This window comes from Pyxicephalus adspersus, chromosome 1, assembly GCF_032062135.1.
Source record: "Pyxicephalus adspersus chromosome 1, UCB_Pads_2.0, whole genome shotgun sequence".
NCBI classification, from domain to species: domain Eukaryota; kingdom Metazoa; phylum Chordata; class Amphibia; order Anura; family Pyxicephalidae; genus Pyxicephalus; species Pyxicephalus adspersus.
In genome coordinates this window covers 62257448-62270533 of record NC_092858.1, presented here as the reverse complement: position 1 = coordinate 62270533, position 13086 = coordinate 62257448, and positions in this window count along the sequence as shown.

Below are 13086 nucleotides of genomic sequence, written 5' to 3'. Positions count from 1 at the left end.
CATGGCTGCAGACATCAATAACAAAGAGATTCCTGGTGTGTACTTTATCCTGTATCATTTATTCTGTATCTTGGTTAATGGACTGTTCATTATGGATATGTTATACAGCACATTTGCATTGCAGAAGAACAATGAGCTGAAATCTGGAATTCCCCTATAAGGAGTGCCATAGCACTTAGTGTTTCACAGTGAATAGCTGTCCTTATTTATTGGACATTATAACAACAGTTACTTTATTGTTCTCATTTTACTACCCTCTATGACTTCCTCACAGAAAAAAATGATGTTATATATTATTATGAACACTGTAGCATTCACCATAATCCACTTACTAACTGAAACAGAACCTAGATTTAACTACTTTAGTAAAAGTTCAGTGCTAAATTTTTGCAAACTCCCAAGAGAACAAATATTATATAATGATATTGATCACAAAGCCATTTGGCACCTCTTACAGCAATGCAGGCTGAGCAGATGATATTTAGTAAACAGGGAGCAGGCTGTGCTATCTATTTGTGGACTTTTCACACTGCGATATTGACCTTACTGCTGGCAAGCTGTGATCCAGATGATAGACATAATTCCACAATACTGCAGCATCAAGAATTTAAAGGACTTTCTTGTAAACATCAACTATTTGTTCAATGGCTAAATAATTATTACACACAATACATATTTATTAATCCATTACAATTTTGTTATTTTTCATGCTTCACACTGATCCTATTTTATTGTTCATTTCTTTTTTGTTTTATTTTCCAAACTATAAAAGATAAATGAGGATACATTTAGAGGTTGGTTTACAGAGTTCATTTTACTATTTAATTATGTGCACCTTGTTACACAAATGGAATCTCGTTATGCATTACTATTGAATATATTTTATAGTGGCACGTTCACCAGCTGCTGTCTTGTACAATCAACACAGATGGCTTACTTCCAGTCTGGTTAATCTAATACAGATAAGCCTGTTTACATTTATAACTTTACTGATTTCCCTCTTTAGTTTTTTCTGCTGAGAAATCTATTCTTTTTTTATCAGCTTCTTAGACTTTTTGTGTGCTAATTAGTTTTTGTTTGACAAAAGACACTGGAATCTGCAACTTGATTAGAGTCAGTGATTGAAACATTGCAAATAATTATGTATTTATGGCTGCACAAATAAATGGAATGCATTAAATTTTACTTGACAATGTACTGTTTTCTTTATCATCATTATGTTGCCATATTTTAACCATATTCTGTCATTTTTGTATTTCTGGTATAGATAATTGTGAATATAGGGGGTGGTATATTCTTTAGTTTTTTTTAGAAGTTATTGGACCAATAAAAGAGTATAAAACAGTTGGTAATGAAAATGTTTTTTTTTCTGATGTCTATATTCACAGGGGAGAAAATCAGAGAATCCACTAAACATTTACAGCTGTGACATATTTGCAAAGACTTGTCTCAAGTCTCAAGAATGCCCAATTATTTAATTTATGCTATATAGGCACTCTATTTCCTGATCACTATCTGAACTGTAGATTTATATGGCTGAAATAACCATGGAGGGACCGAGAGGTTTTTACAACAGAAAAATCCCAAATTAACAAGGTTCATCCAGAAAAGCGTGACATACCTAAAGAAGGTTCCTGTTTACTGATGTACAGATTCTGGAAAGCAATGATTTGTATGGAGTCAAATGTCTTTTCTATGACCTTTCTTGCTGAATGGGTTAGGTTGTGTAATTTAAACTTAAATATAATTAAAGTGTTGTTTTCTTTTAGAAAATGCATATCATCAAGGCTCATCAGATGGCTTCAAAAAGCCTTCTGTTCTTTTGTGCAGAGAGCAACAGATTCATTTTAATTCAGTTCTTTAGTCTATGCTCACCTTCTCTATACTTCCCTGCCATTTTGTTCAATACCAGGAGCAAAGTACCCAGTACTTTGGGACACGAAAAAATAATGTGACTATTTTCCCTTCCTCCCAACAGATAGTACTAATGCTTGGCAACTGGTCACTCAACAATGCCATAATATGACAGCAGTGAGAAAGTCTTCTGGCAACATTTGTGTAAATGGGTTTCTATACACATTAAATATACAATCTGAAATGTCTGGGGGGGGGGGGGGGGTAAGGGGTTATAAAAGTAGCCAGTGTATCATCTTTAGATTGTGTAATGTATAAATTAGCTATGAAATCATAACATTTTATCTATTGTGGTAGATGAAGAACCTTTAAACTCATAATAATTTTTCTTCTGGAATTCTAAACAAGCAGATGGAGATTTTAGTGCTTGTATTAACACGCAGAGCTTTTGGCACACTTTGCCGTATTATGTACAGTTCTCTAGTATTGGCTTAGAGCCTACTCACAGAGTTACTTTTCTTTAATCCTGGAATTGAACAGAGCAGTGGGGCATTAAAGGAAAGGTAAGTATAGGCAGGTAGGAAGGGCAGGGCACTTTTGCTTGCAGCTAAAAAATATTACACTATCCTTTCATTGACCAAAGACAACACATGTTTATTTAAAGGGTATTTAATATATTCTAATTATTATACCTACTTTGTCTTACTTTTGGATAAGGTGAAGGCTATAACCTGTATGATTTTATTTGCTACGTGTGTCCTCTGGAAGGAGAGTAATCTTCTCTATTTGTCCTGAAGACAATATCCCAAGGACTTATGGAGGGGAGAATCTAACATTATGAGTTGTTACCAGAACAGGAATTTCTTTAAATATACCTTAAGTTGTCTCACTACATAAAGAATAGTAACATATAGTCACAATATAGTAATAATAACAATAGTAAGCACATGGCATGAAGTAAAATATTAAATATACCTAGATTTGATCCTATTTGAACCAACTGCTCTTACAAGTTATGAGGTTTTGCAGTAATGGATGCAGAGTAAATGCCAACATATTCTAATATCATTTAAACTAAATGTCACATTTAGGATGTTTAAATTTAGGTGTCAAGTTGCAGTAAAAAAAAAAAGGAAGATAGGTCTTTCATAGGAGTTGGTGACAAATGATTGAATGATTTGCCTTTTCAGATTGTTGGACTGGTAGTAATAATCATAACATTAAATTTATAAAAGAAGAGCATCACACCAGGATATAGCAGCCACGTCCCCTTTTACTATAAAACAGGAATAAATACAAATCTACAAACAGTAGTCCTGGACTACAAACAGTAACATGTGCCCATTATATGTGTGGCACGCGAAGATTTTTCTTTTTTAAGGGAATGGAGTCTGGCAATCTTTTGAATTGTATCAATTCTTCCTAGGCATCTTGACCAATCGTTACAGCACCCTATAGTGCAAACATACCAGTATATGCTGGAAAGCTTCTTTGAAGACATTGCATTATTGATAATCTGGTTTCTTGACGCCTTGGGAGTATTTGATATGATATCCCTCCCTAGTGTCCTGTTGGAGTTCTCAACATGAATGGTATTTAATCAGCACTTGTAAATAATTCTTTTTGGAGATTTCAAACTGACTGTTGGTGAACCTTGATGGGGGTTGACTTTGAAATGCCTTTGGGGACAAAACTAGCAGGATGATTCTAGCTGGAGGTTGGAGCCAAGCAACCAGAAGGGAAGATAACATCTCTGTGAGCAGGAATAACACACCATACTAATTGTTGTGTAGGGGGGGTGTGCATTGAGAAATCTACTTCAAGGACTTCTCCAATTATCCTGCCAGGTATGTAAACATCGCTGTTATTTGATGACACCCAAAGGGAGCTGAAACTAGCTGATCAGCATCTACTGGAGAACACCAGCGGGCACATAAGAGCATTATATTTCCGGAAGTGGGAGGACACCTGAGTAAGGGGTGGATGCATGGGTGTGGTTGAATGTGGCCAGGGGTCCTGGAGATGTATAAGAAGGGACAACAGCCTCAAATCTTTCTCTCTTACATTCTCTTACATTCCCTTACACTTTTACTCTTTTTATTCTTCTTAGAGCCCAGCCAGGGTGCAGGATACAGAGGACGGATTTTTTATGTAACAAACCCATTTTACTTTGTCTGTGTGATCATTTTTTAGCTTATTCTGAATAATTGTTGATTAATTGTAAATTCTTTTTCTCTGTTAATAAATGTCTTGGTATTTAAGATCTGTGTGATTATTAAAGAGGAACTAAACTGAAAAGTGCCTAAAAAATAAAATACTTACCTTTAATCCCGCAGGGCGGTCCGATTTATCCGGGGCTGTCTTGCGTCGGGTCCTGTGTCGTCCTGGCATCCATCCCAGAGCCGGCGCTCCAGGTGCCACCATCTTCTTCTTTTCTTTCTGGTTCTTCATCCTACGTCAACCGACCCAGGCGCGAGATCTGGTGACGTAGGATGGAAAAAAAACTTGCTGATCTTTCTGTGCATGCGTGAAATCTGCAAATTTTCCTCTTTGCGTGAAAAGGCTCCTTCTGCACATGCCCAAGATGCTCAGGAAAGAGCAGAAGGAGCACCCAAAGCTTTGCGCTCCCATTCGTTCTCGGTCTTTTTAGCAGCCGTGCTGTACCCTTTTTTTTGCATTTAAAAAAAACAAACAACAGAATTTTTACCTTACATAAAAGGATTGTCTACCCTTTTATGTAAAAAGAGAAATTTCTGAGTTTAGGTGTGCTTTAAGCCAATAGAGCCTTAGTAAAATATTCTGCTCTCAAGAAAGGGGATAACAGAAGAGGAACAGGAAATTTTCTTTCATTATTGGAACCCCATAAATTTTTCTTTCATGTCCCAAATTGTCTAAAGTTTTATGTATGGTTATCAATAACATGTTTTTAAATTATATTTGTAAATATAGTTCTGGAACTATTCTTTTTGTTCTTTTTTCTTTGAAGATACATGCCTTGAAAATCCCCAACCTATAGAGATTTGTATTTTTTCTAGTCACAACATTAGCCATATTATAGATACAGTAAGATTGACTTAGAACTAGAATTTTATTGAAATGTTAAAAAAAAGTAAGCACAATTGCAAATGCAGATGGCAATTGTTTTTTATGATAAAATGTAGCAACCAAGAAACAAATCTAGCAAGTTAGACCACAAAATGACCTGTAATAACTCTGAATCCCAAAGCTATGTACACACACTTTTGGCTCCTTGAAATGACTGTTAATTGTAGTTCTGTTCTATAGAGAGAATATGGCCAGGGAGAGGCACCTTACTAACCATTACTATGTGAAGTAGGGAGGCAGCTGTACTAATGATAGATTTGTACCTGAAATAATCTTCTCATGTAATGAAAATCTGGTTTCTGTACAAAGCTCAAGTGGGTGAGATTTGAGACTGAATATACTACAGTTGTTGAAAGCCACTAAAACCTATATGACATCTCATCTTCAGTTTGCCACCAAACCTCAGGAATAATGTAAGGTGCTAGTACTTATATATGAACACCCCTGAGCATCTATATGGACCCTGGAACTAATTCTAGGGATAGTCCTATTTCCCTCAGCTATTGGACAATTAGTTTAACAGAGTTTTTGGATAGCTGTGCATTATGGTCAATCACCAAGTCTGAGAAAAGCAAGGGTCATAAGCTGTAAAGTGCAGGTTCACTTTAACATGTCATGTCTTTCTGTATTTTTACTGACTGTCTGTTCAGCATTATCTCTAGTCTCATTAATCAATGATTTAAAAAAAAAAAAGTTACTTGTCAGAACCAAAGTAACTGTACCACTAAAGACCTGTACTATGCAATTTTAGACACAGGAAATATACACAAGCCATGCTCCGGTGACTGAAATATGACCAAGTGCTGCTTCTGCTTTTACTTATCCAGACAGTTTTATTTTAGGATGGCTTGAGGAGGCAAAATAACAGGAACTGCAGTAATTAATTATGATGTCTAGAAAGAAAATGGTTTATTAGTTTGTTTGTATTTATTTAAGGCTGTGAAAATTACAAACATATACCCTTTAGAATTTCTAGCATGTAAAATTAGTATTCATCTGCACCAGTGGAAATAAAATAATCTATAATACCTATTACATGTGGCTCTGGGTTAAGTGAGCTATCCCATCCTGTCATGTCTACTTTCCAGGCTGTAATTACACTGTGTATAATCATGTCCAGATTAAGGGCTGGAAAGAACAGAACTATTTTTGGCTAAGATCTTATTTTTAAGAGCAGGTACAATGTGAAGGAAGTTGGCCACTAATGCAAATATCTACATGTGTAGCCTTAGGAGAGTGACAATAAAGACAGACATTACTGAAGCAGCTGACTTCCTCACAATAGGATTTTAGTAACAACAAAAAAGTATTATATCAGTAAAATACAACTTTTTTTAGTATTTTACTGGCTCACCTCAATGTTCAGTAAAAGATGGAGGAAACAATGGGCCTGATTTGATAAAGCTCTCCAGACTAGAGAAGATAGACTATTATGGGTGAAACAATGTGATCCAACAATCCTGCAATGGATTTCATAGAAATCTTTTTGGCATTATTTGGTAAATATTTTCAATCCTAGACCAGATCAATTCCAGGTGTGTCAGATCAAACAGGTTCACCTATGATAGTATATCTTTTCCAGTCTTGGAGAGCTTCAATAAATCAAGCCAAAAGTGTCTGGGGTCTGCCCTGCACCCTTCTTTTTCTATGCTACCTTGTTGTAAAACTGTGGGTTATCCACAGCCAGAACAGTTCCTCATCACTACAATAGTAAAGGTATCGTCTGATGTAAATGGGAGGGAGTCTGATGTACATAGTAGGGGAAACTAATGTATAAGGGGTCTTTTCATGTGAAGAAGAAAACTCTGAAGTGAAAGGGGCTTCTGATGTTTAGGGATGGCTTTTCATTTTAGGTGGGGGGGAGCTTTTAAAGTAAAAAGGGGTTTCTATGTGAAAAGGGGCATTTGATATGAAAGATTCTTTGTGATATGAAGGGGGACATTGATGTGAAGGGGGAACTCTAATGTATAGGGATGCTTTTAATGTGAAGGGATTTTTTAATCCATTGATTTAAATATAAAATGCCATACAGATACATAGCAAATTTAAAGATTCATAGCAAGAGCAAGTATCAAATAAAATAGAAGGAAAACACACCAAAAAAGTTAAAAGGTAAGCATGGTTTTCATAATAATACAGGTAGGTTAAAGACATCCAACATACAGATGCCTCCTAGATACGAAAGGGGCTTCCCTGCTGGCTCTTGTGCAGGACGGAAGCTTGGAGGGGGGCGGTTTGCATGACTTGCAGAAGAAATCTTTTGCTAAACACAGCTGAGGTTGTGGGTGATCTTAAGGACAAAGTTCTTGTAACTTTTTAATGACCAGGACAAACTCTGCTGTTGTTTCTTTTTGCATATTAAAGCACAGCTTGCTCCAGAAGTTAATGAATGTCTAGGCTCCATAAAGATTTTTTTTGCTTTGTGATTAACTCACTCACACATTTTATACAATAACTGACATCATGCTGTCTATTATTTTGTTGAGACAAACATCTGTCCTAATTGCATTTTTTAAAATAACTGTACCTGTTCTGACTTACAAACAAATTGAACTTATTATTATTTATTATTATTATTATTACTAATAATAAACAGGATTTATATAGCACCAACATATTACGCAGCGCTGTACATTAAACAGGAGTTGCAAATGACAGCCGAATACAGACAGAGACAGCAGGAGAGGACCCTGCCCCGAAGAGCTTACAGTCTAGGATGTGGGGGAAGTAACGCACAATAGGAGGGGATGTTGTGGTGGGAAGTAGTGATGATTTCAAAAGACAGTAGAAGATGGGTAGGTAAGTTTGAAAAAATGGGTTTTAAGTGCTCTTTTGAATGAGCAGAAAGAAGGAGCAAGTCGAATAGGATGAGGAAGACCATTCCAGAGAGTTGGGGCAGATGTAGAAAAGTCTTGGAGCTGTGCATGTGATGAGGACATTAGTGGGATATTGGAGGAGCGAAGAGAGTGGCTAGGGGAGTATTTTTTTACCAGGTCAGAAAGGTAAGTGGGACAAGAACTGTGGATTTAAATGCAAAGCACAGGAGCTTGAATTCGATTTTCAGGTGAAATGGAAGCCAATGAAGGGAACTACAAAGAGATGCAATAGAGGAGCGGAGGGAAGGATGGATGAGTCTGGCTGCAGCATTCATGATAGATTGTAGAGGAGAGAGTCGGGTTAGTGGAATACCAGAGAGGAGGATGTTACAGTAGTCCAGACGAGAGATGATAAGAATGTGTAGTTTGGTGGTCTCTAGGGGCAGGTAGGGGCGGATTTTGGAGATGAGAGATGATGGAGATGATGAGAAAGTGACAGGACCTGGAAATGTTCTGAATATGGGGGGTTAAAAGAAAGGGCAGAGTCAAAGGTTATGCCAAGACAACGTGCCGGGGGGGAGGGATGAATAACAGTGTCGTTTACAGTTAAAAATATGTCAGGGGGAGATTTGGAATTTGAGGGGGGGGGAGGATGAGATCTGTTTTATCCAGGTTGAGTTTCAGGAATCGGTCAGACATCCATGATGAGATGGCCGACAGGCAGCATGAAACCTTTTCCAGGACTGAGGGAGACAGGTCAGGGGTGGACAGATAGATTTGAGTGTCAGCATACAGATGGTACTGTAAGACAAAGGAGGATATGAGACTACTGAGGGAGGAAATGTACAGAGAAAAGAGAACCGGTCCGAGGACTGACCCTTGGGGAACACCAACAGGGAGGAGAGTAGGAGAGGAGAAATTACCATTGAAAGAAACTTGAAAGGAGCAGTGAGACAGATAGGAAGCAAAGCAAGAGAGAGCAATGTCACTGATACCAATGGAGCCCATTATTTGTATTAGAAGGGGGTGATCAACAGTGTCAAAAGCAGAGGAAAGAAAAAGGAGAAGGAGAAGGGAAAAGTTGCCTTGAGACTTAGCTCTGATGGAATGGACAGCTCAAAAGCCATACTGGAGAGGGTCAAGGAGAGAGTTGGTGCCCGGGTAATTGGTGAGTATTTTGTAGACAAGGTGCACAAGAAGTTTGAAAATAAACGTGAGAAGGGAGATAGGATGGTAGCTAGAAGGAACAGTGGGATCTAGTGAGGGTTTCTTCAGGATAGGGAGAATAATGGCATGTTTGAAAGCGGGTAGATACCAGTAGAAAGGAAAGGGTTGAATAGTTTGGTTAGGGCAGGGGCCAGGGTGGAGGAATGGACATGGAGTAGATGAGAGGGAATTGGGTCAAGGGAACAGGTAGTAGATGGAGATGATGAGAGACGAGAGGAGACTTCATCCACAGTAACAGGGCTGAGGGAGGCCAGTGATAATTTACAAGTGGAATGGGTGGATATGGTTGGAGTGGCCCGGTAACAGAGACATCATGTCTGATCTTTTCGATTTAATCTCTTAAGTAAGTGGCAATGTCTTAAGCAGAGAAGGATGTTGTGGGGGGGGCAGGTGTGGGGTTTAGGAGGGAGTCAATTGTTGAGAAGCGGCTGCGTGGGTTGCAAGCTTAAGCACAAGCCTACAGTCTCTAACTCATATGTAACCTGGGGACTACCTGTACAGGACTACAAAAATCTCTTCTTCTGTTCACCTCCACTAAATTAGGATATGGGGAATTAGTAGCTTACAGGAGATGTAAGAGATAGTATCTTGAAAGATATATCAGTTCAGTTGACAGTAAGTTACAAGGATATTACATTTTTTGCAAGATGAAGAAATATTTTTATGTACTAACTTGAAAATGTTCTGAGCTAGAAAAAAAACTCATATAGCCACATGATCAAAGGACTAGTAAGCTGAAATATATTATATTTCTTCCCCGAGCCACCAAGGCTGCATGTCTCTATAAGGGTCTGGTTGGATTTGTGTTAAGCAGCCTGGGTTGTCAGGAAAAGGAGCTCCATGATAATGTACTCATGTATCCATGATATCTGGTTAATTAATATTTGACCAAATTCCACTATAAGCCTCACCAATAAACCCCCACATTCTTTTGGAGTTAGTGAATATAGGACAAATGCCACAATTTTTATCACTGGGTCCTCCCAATGTTAAGGGAAGGTGTGTTACATAAAATGGATGGCCCCATGCTCATGAGAACAAAGCAACGTTACAGGAGGAAGCCAGAGCACAATAAACCATAAGAGCAGAGTTTCTGGGTAATTGTTTTTTTAACATGTAAAAATAACCAGAAAATGAAACATCTACAAATCAATTTTCTGCAGTAGAGGAATAGCTTTGTACTCTTTTTTTCACAATTCAATTACACATACATGTATTCATATACTGTATGTGGTTCATCATATGCAGGGTTTTATGAGAAGCTCTGGAATTCCAAGAATTGGTAATACCATGGCCAGCAATAATGGAATGGAATGGTCACAGCTGTATACAAGGACAGAAGATAATAATTGCTACAATATATAAAATATTTGTTAATACAACTAGTTTAGGAGTGGAAAGAATTTTCCATAATATTCTATAATTTAAACAGATGCTGTAATATAAATATAATGTAATGTAAATATTACAGTATATGAAGTTGTAGGCATATTAATATTACAGTTACAATAAAAGTAATTAATTTCCTAGCGTATCACCATATACAGCCATGGTTGATTTTTCAAATAACTTTTTTAAATTAAAAAGCAGTCACTGAAGATTTAGACTAGGGGCTTGGCCTAGCCTGGTATAATTTCATCAGGCAGGAGAACATATTCTTTGTGCTCCTTTCCCCAGATGTATAGTAAAACATTGTATCTGTGGGTGTTTTGAGCAGAGAACCTTAGATTTTATTTACCCATCCTGTGTTGAGCCCTTCCCAGTCCGCAATTTGTCCACACCCACCCTTTGCTACAGTACATATAGCACACTAGCACACTGCATTATTTCTGTTCTCGGGGTGCTTCAGGTCTCTGGGTACTCCAGTACCAACGTCCTCCTCCTTTACTGTGACTACAATTCAGGGCAGCCAGGGCAGGACAGTGGACACTGAGAAGTAAATTGTAAAAAAAAGCATCATGTGTAGATATTCTGCTTTATTCATTAGTATACTTCCAGCTTTACATCTTTACTTTTAGTTTGTTTCCTGCAGTATATGTTTTTTACATGATTAAAAAAAACAGACAATATTGAAACAAACTAATTTCCCTGTTGGATACAGTAAGAGAAACTGTCCCTGGCCTTCTAGGTAGCTGCAATATCAGTCACAGGTTTCCAGTCATGTGGCTCACTGCAGCATTCAAGAAAGGAAGTAGGAAGCAATGGGCCTGATTTATTAAAGTTCTCCAAGGCTGGTAAAAATAGATTATGATGGAAGAATGTGAGTGATCCAGCAAACCTGCAATGGATCTGGTTCAGATTTAAAACTTTGCCAAATATTAGCAAATGCCTTTTAAGAAATCCTCTGCAGGTTTACTGGATCTTGCAGATTCTCACATGGTAGTCTTTCTTCTCTAGTCCTGTAGAGCCTTAATAAATCAGGCCCATTGTGTATGGATCCTACCCTGTCTCAACCTACTCTGACCAGCACTGCTTCCCTTCCTCAGCCATGCTACCTTGTTCTAAGCCCATGGGTTATGTACAATCAGAACAGTTCCCCAGCACTATATTAGTAAGTGTATCTTTGGATGTGAACAGGAGGACTCTTATGTGGAGAATGACTACCTTATTCACTACCTACTACAAAAAGTACTGGTTACCATTCAATCTATTTTTATATAAAAAAAACTCTTACTGCTAATATATTTCCTTCTTTTTTCGATACATTATAATGATAGTTAACTGGGTTTCACACACCAGAACTTATCCAATATTTTTCCATATTTATTAGATTCTGCTATTTACCATATTATTGCTTGCATTGATCTCTGTCTAGATTATAACAAATCATCACTTGTTCATTCCAATTAGGACATGTAGGTGCCAATTATCCTTTTGTACCGTTCATTTGTCCTAATCATGACATTAGGCACATCAGAAAACCACATCTATTTTTAATACCTTTCCATTTCAATATCTATACTCCTGTTCTTTTTTCAAAATCTCTGGACTCCTTACAAGCAACAGTTTTAAAAACACACATACCTTAACACAACACCTCCAATATATAAATATATATGTGAACCACACACTTGAATCATTTTGTTTTTATTTATTATTATTTCTATGTGCTCATCTTGTAGTATGTTTACATTCTCTCCCTATTACCCCTGAGGAAGCCCAAGAGGCGAAAGACGTCGGGATTAGAGGCCTCCCTTATAATAAATACAATCATCGCTCCAGATGAAATTAGGAGTTCTAAGTCTAGTATTAGGTACTAGGTATTTCGTTCACAATACATATATGTGAACAGATACTATTCTATTAGAAAACTAGTACTTACCTTTTTGCTTTCAAGTATCAATGCCTAAACTGTTGTAATCTGTACCATTTGTGTTTGTATTCATACTTCACCATATTCCCACACACACATTACCATTATTCCTAAGTAATTGTACAATGTATTTATGTGACCAATTTTCTCTATATAAAAAAGTTCTGTTTTGGCCACATACAAAAGTTTTTTCACAAATCAATTTGATTTAGTTAGTAGAATAAAGGAATACCACAACCTACCCCTATCCATTTATAAAAAAAGACATCTAAATTAAAAATGTGAGCACTGAGAACTTTTTGACATATTCTCTAATATTCTGCCCAAATATTATTTCTTGGGACAGAAAACAATTCCATTGGCATATGATGCTTAATACATTTAAATTGTAAAAAATTCTTCAGAAAACAGAGCAATTCATTTAATATAATTTGTACACACATAGAAAGGGTAAAGCCACAATTTCTTCAAATTTGTTATCACTATCACTACAGAGAAGTTTTTTTCTAAAACCATTCATTGGTAAATTTATAGTAAATATGCCTCTGTGGTTTAAAACAAAAAGGTCTGTTACATACAGCTATAGTTTCATTACAACTCAAGTGTTCATTACTAATGTGTCATTAGGATAATAGAACCTTATCATATCTACATTCATTTGTACAGATGCACAATTAGATCAAGTTACCTATTTGAACTATAACATCTGGAATTAGAAAAATACACTCCAAAAATAATCAGTCTTTGAAGAGTTCACCTATGTGCTTCTGC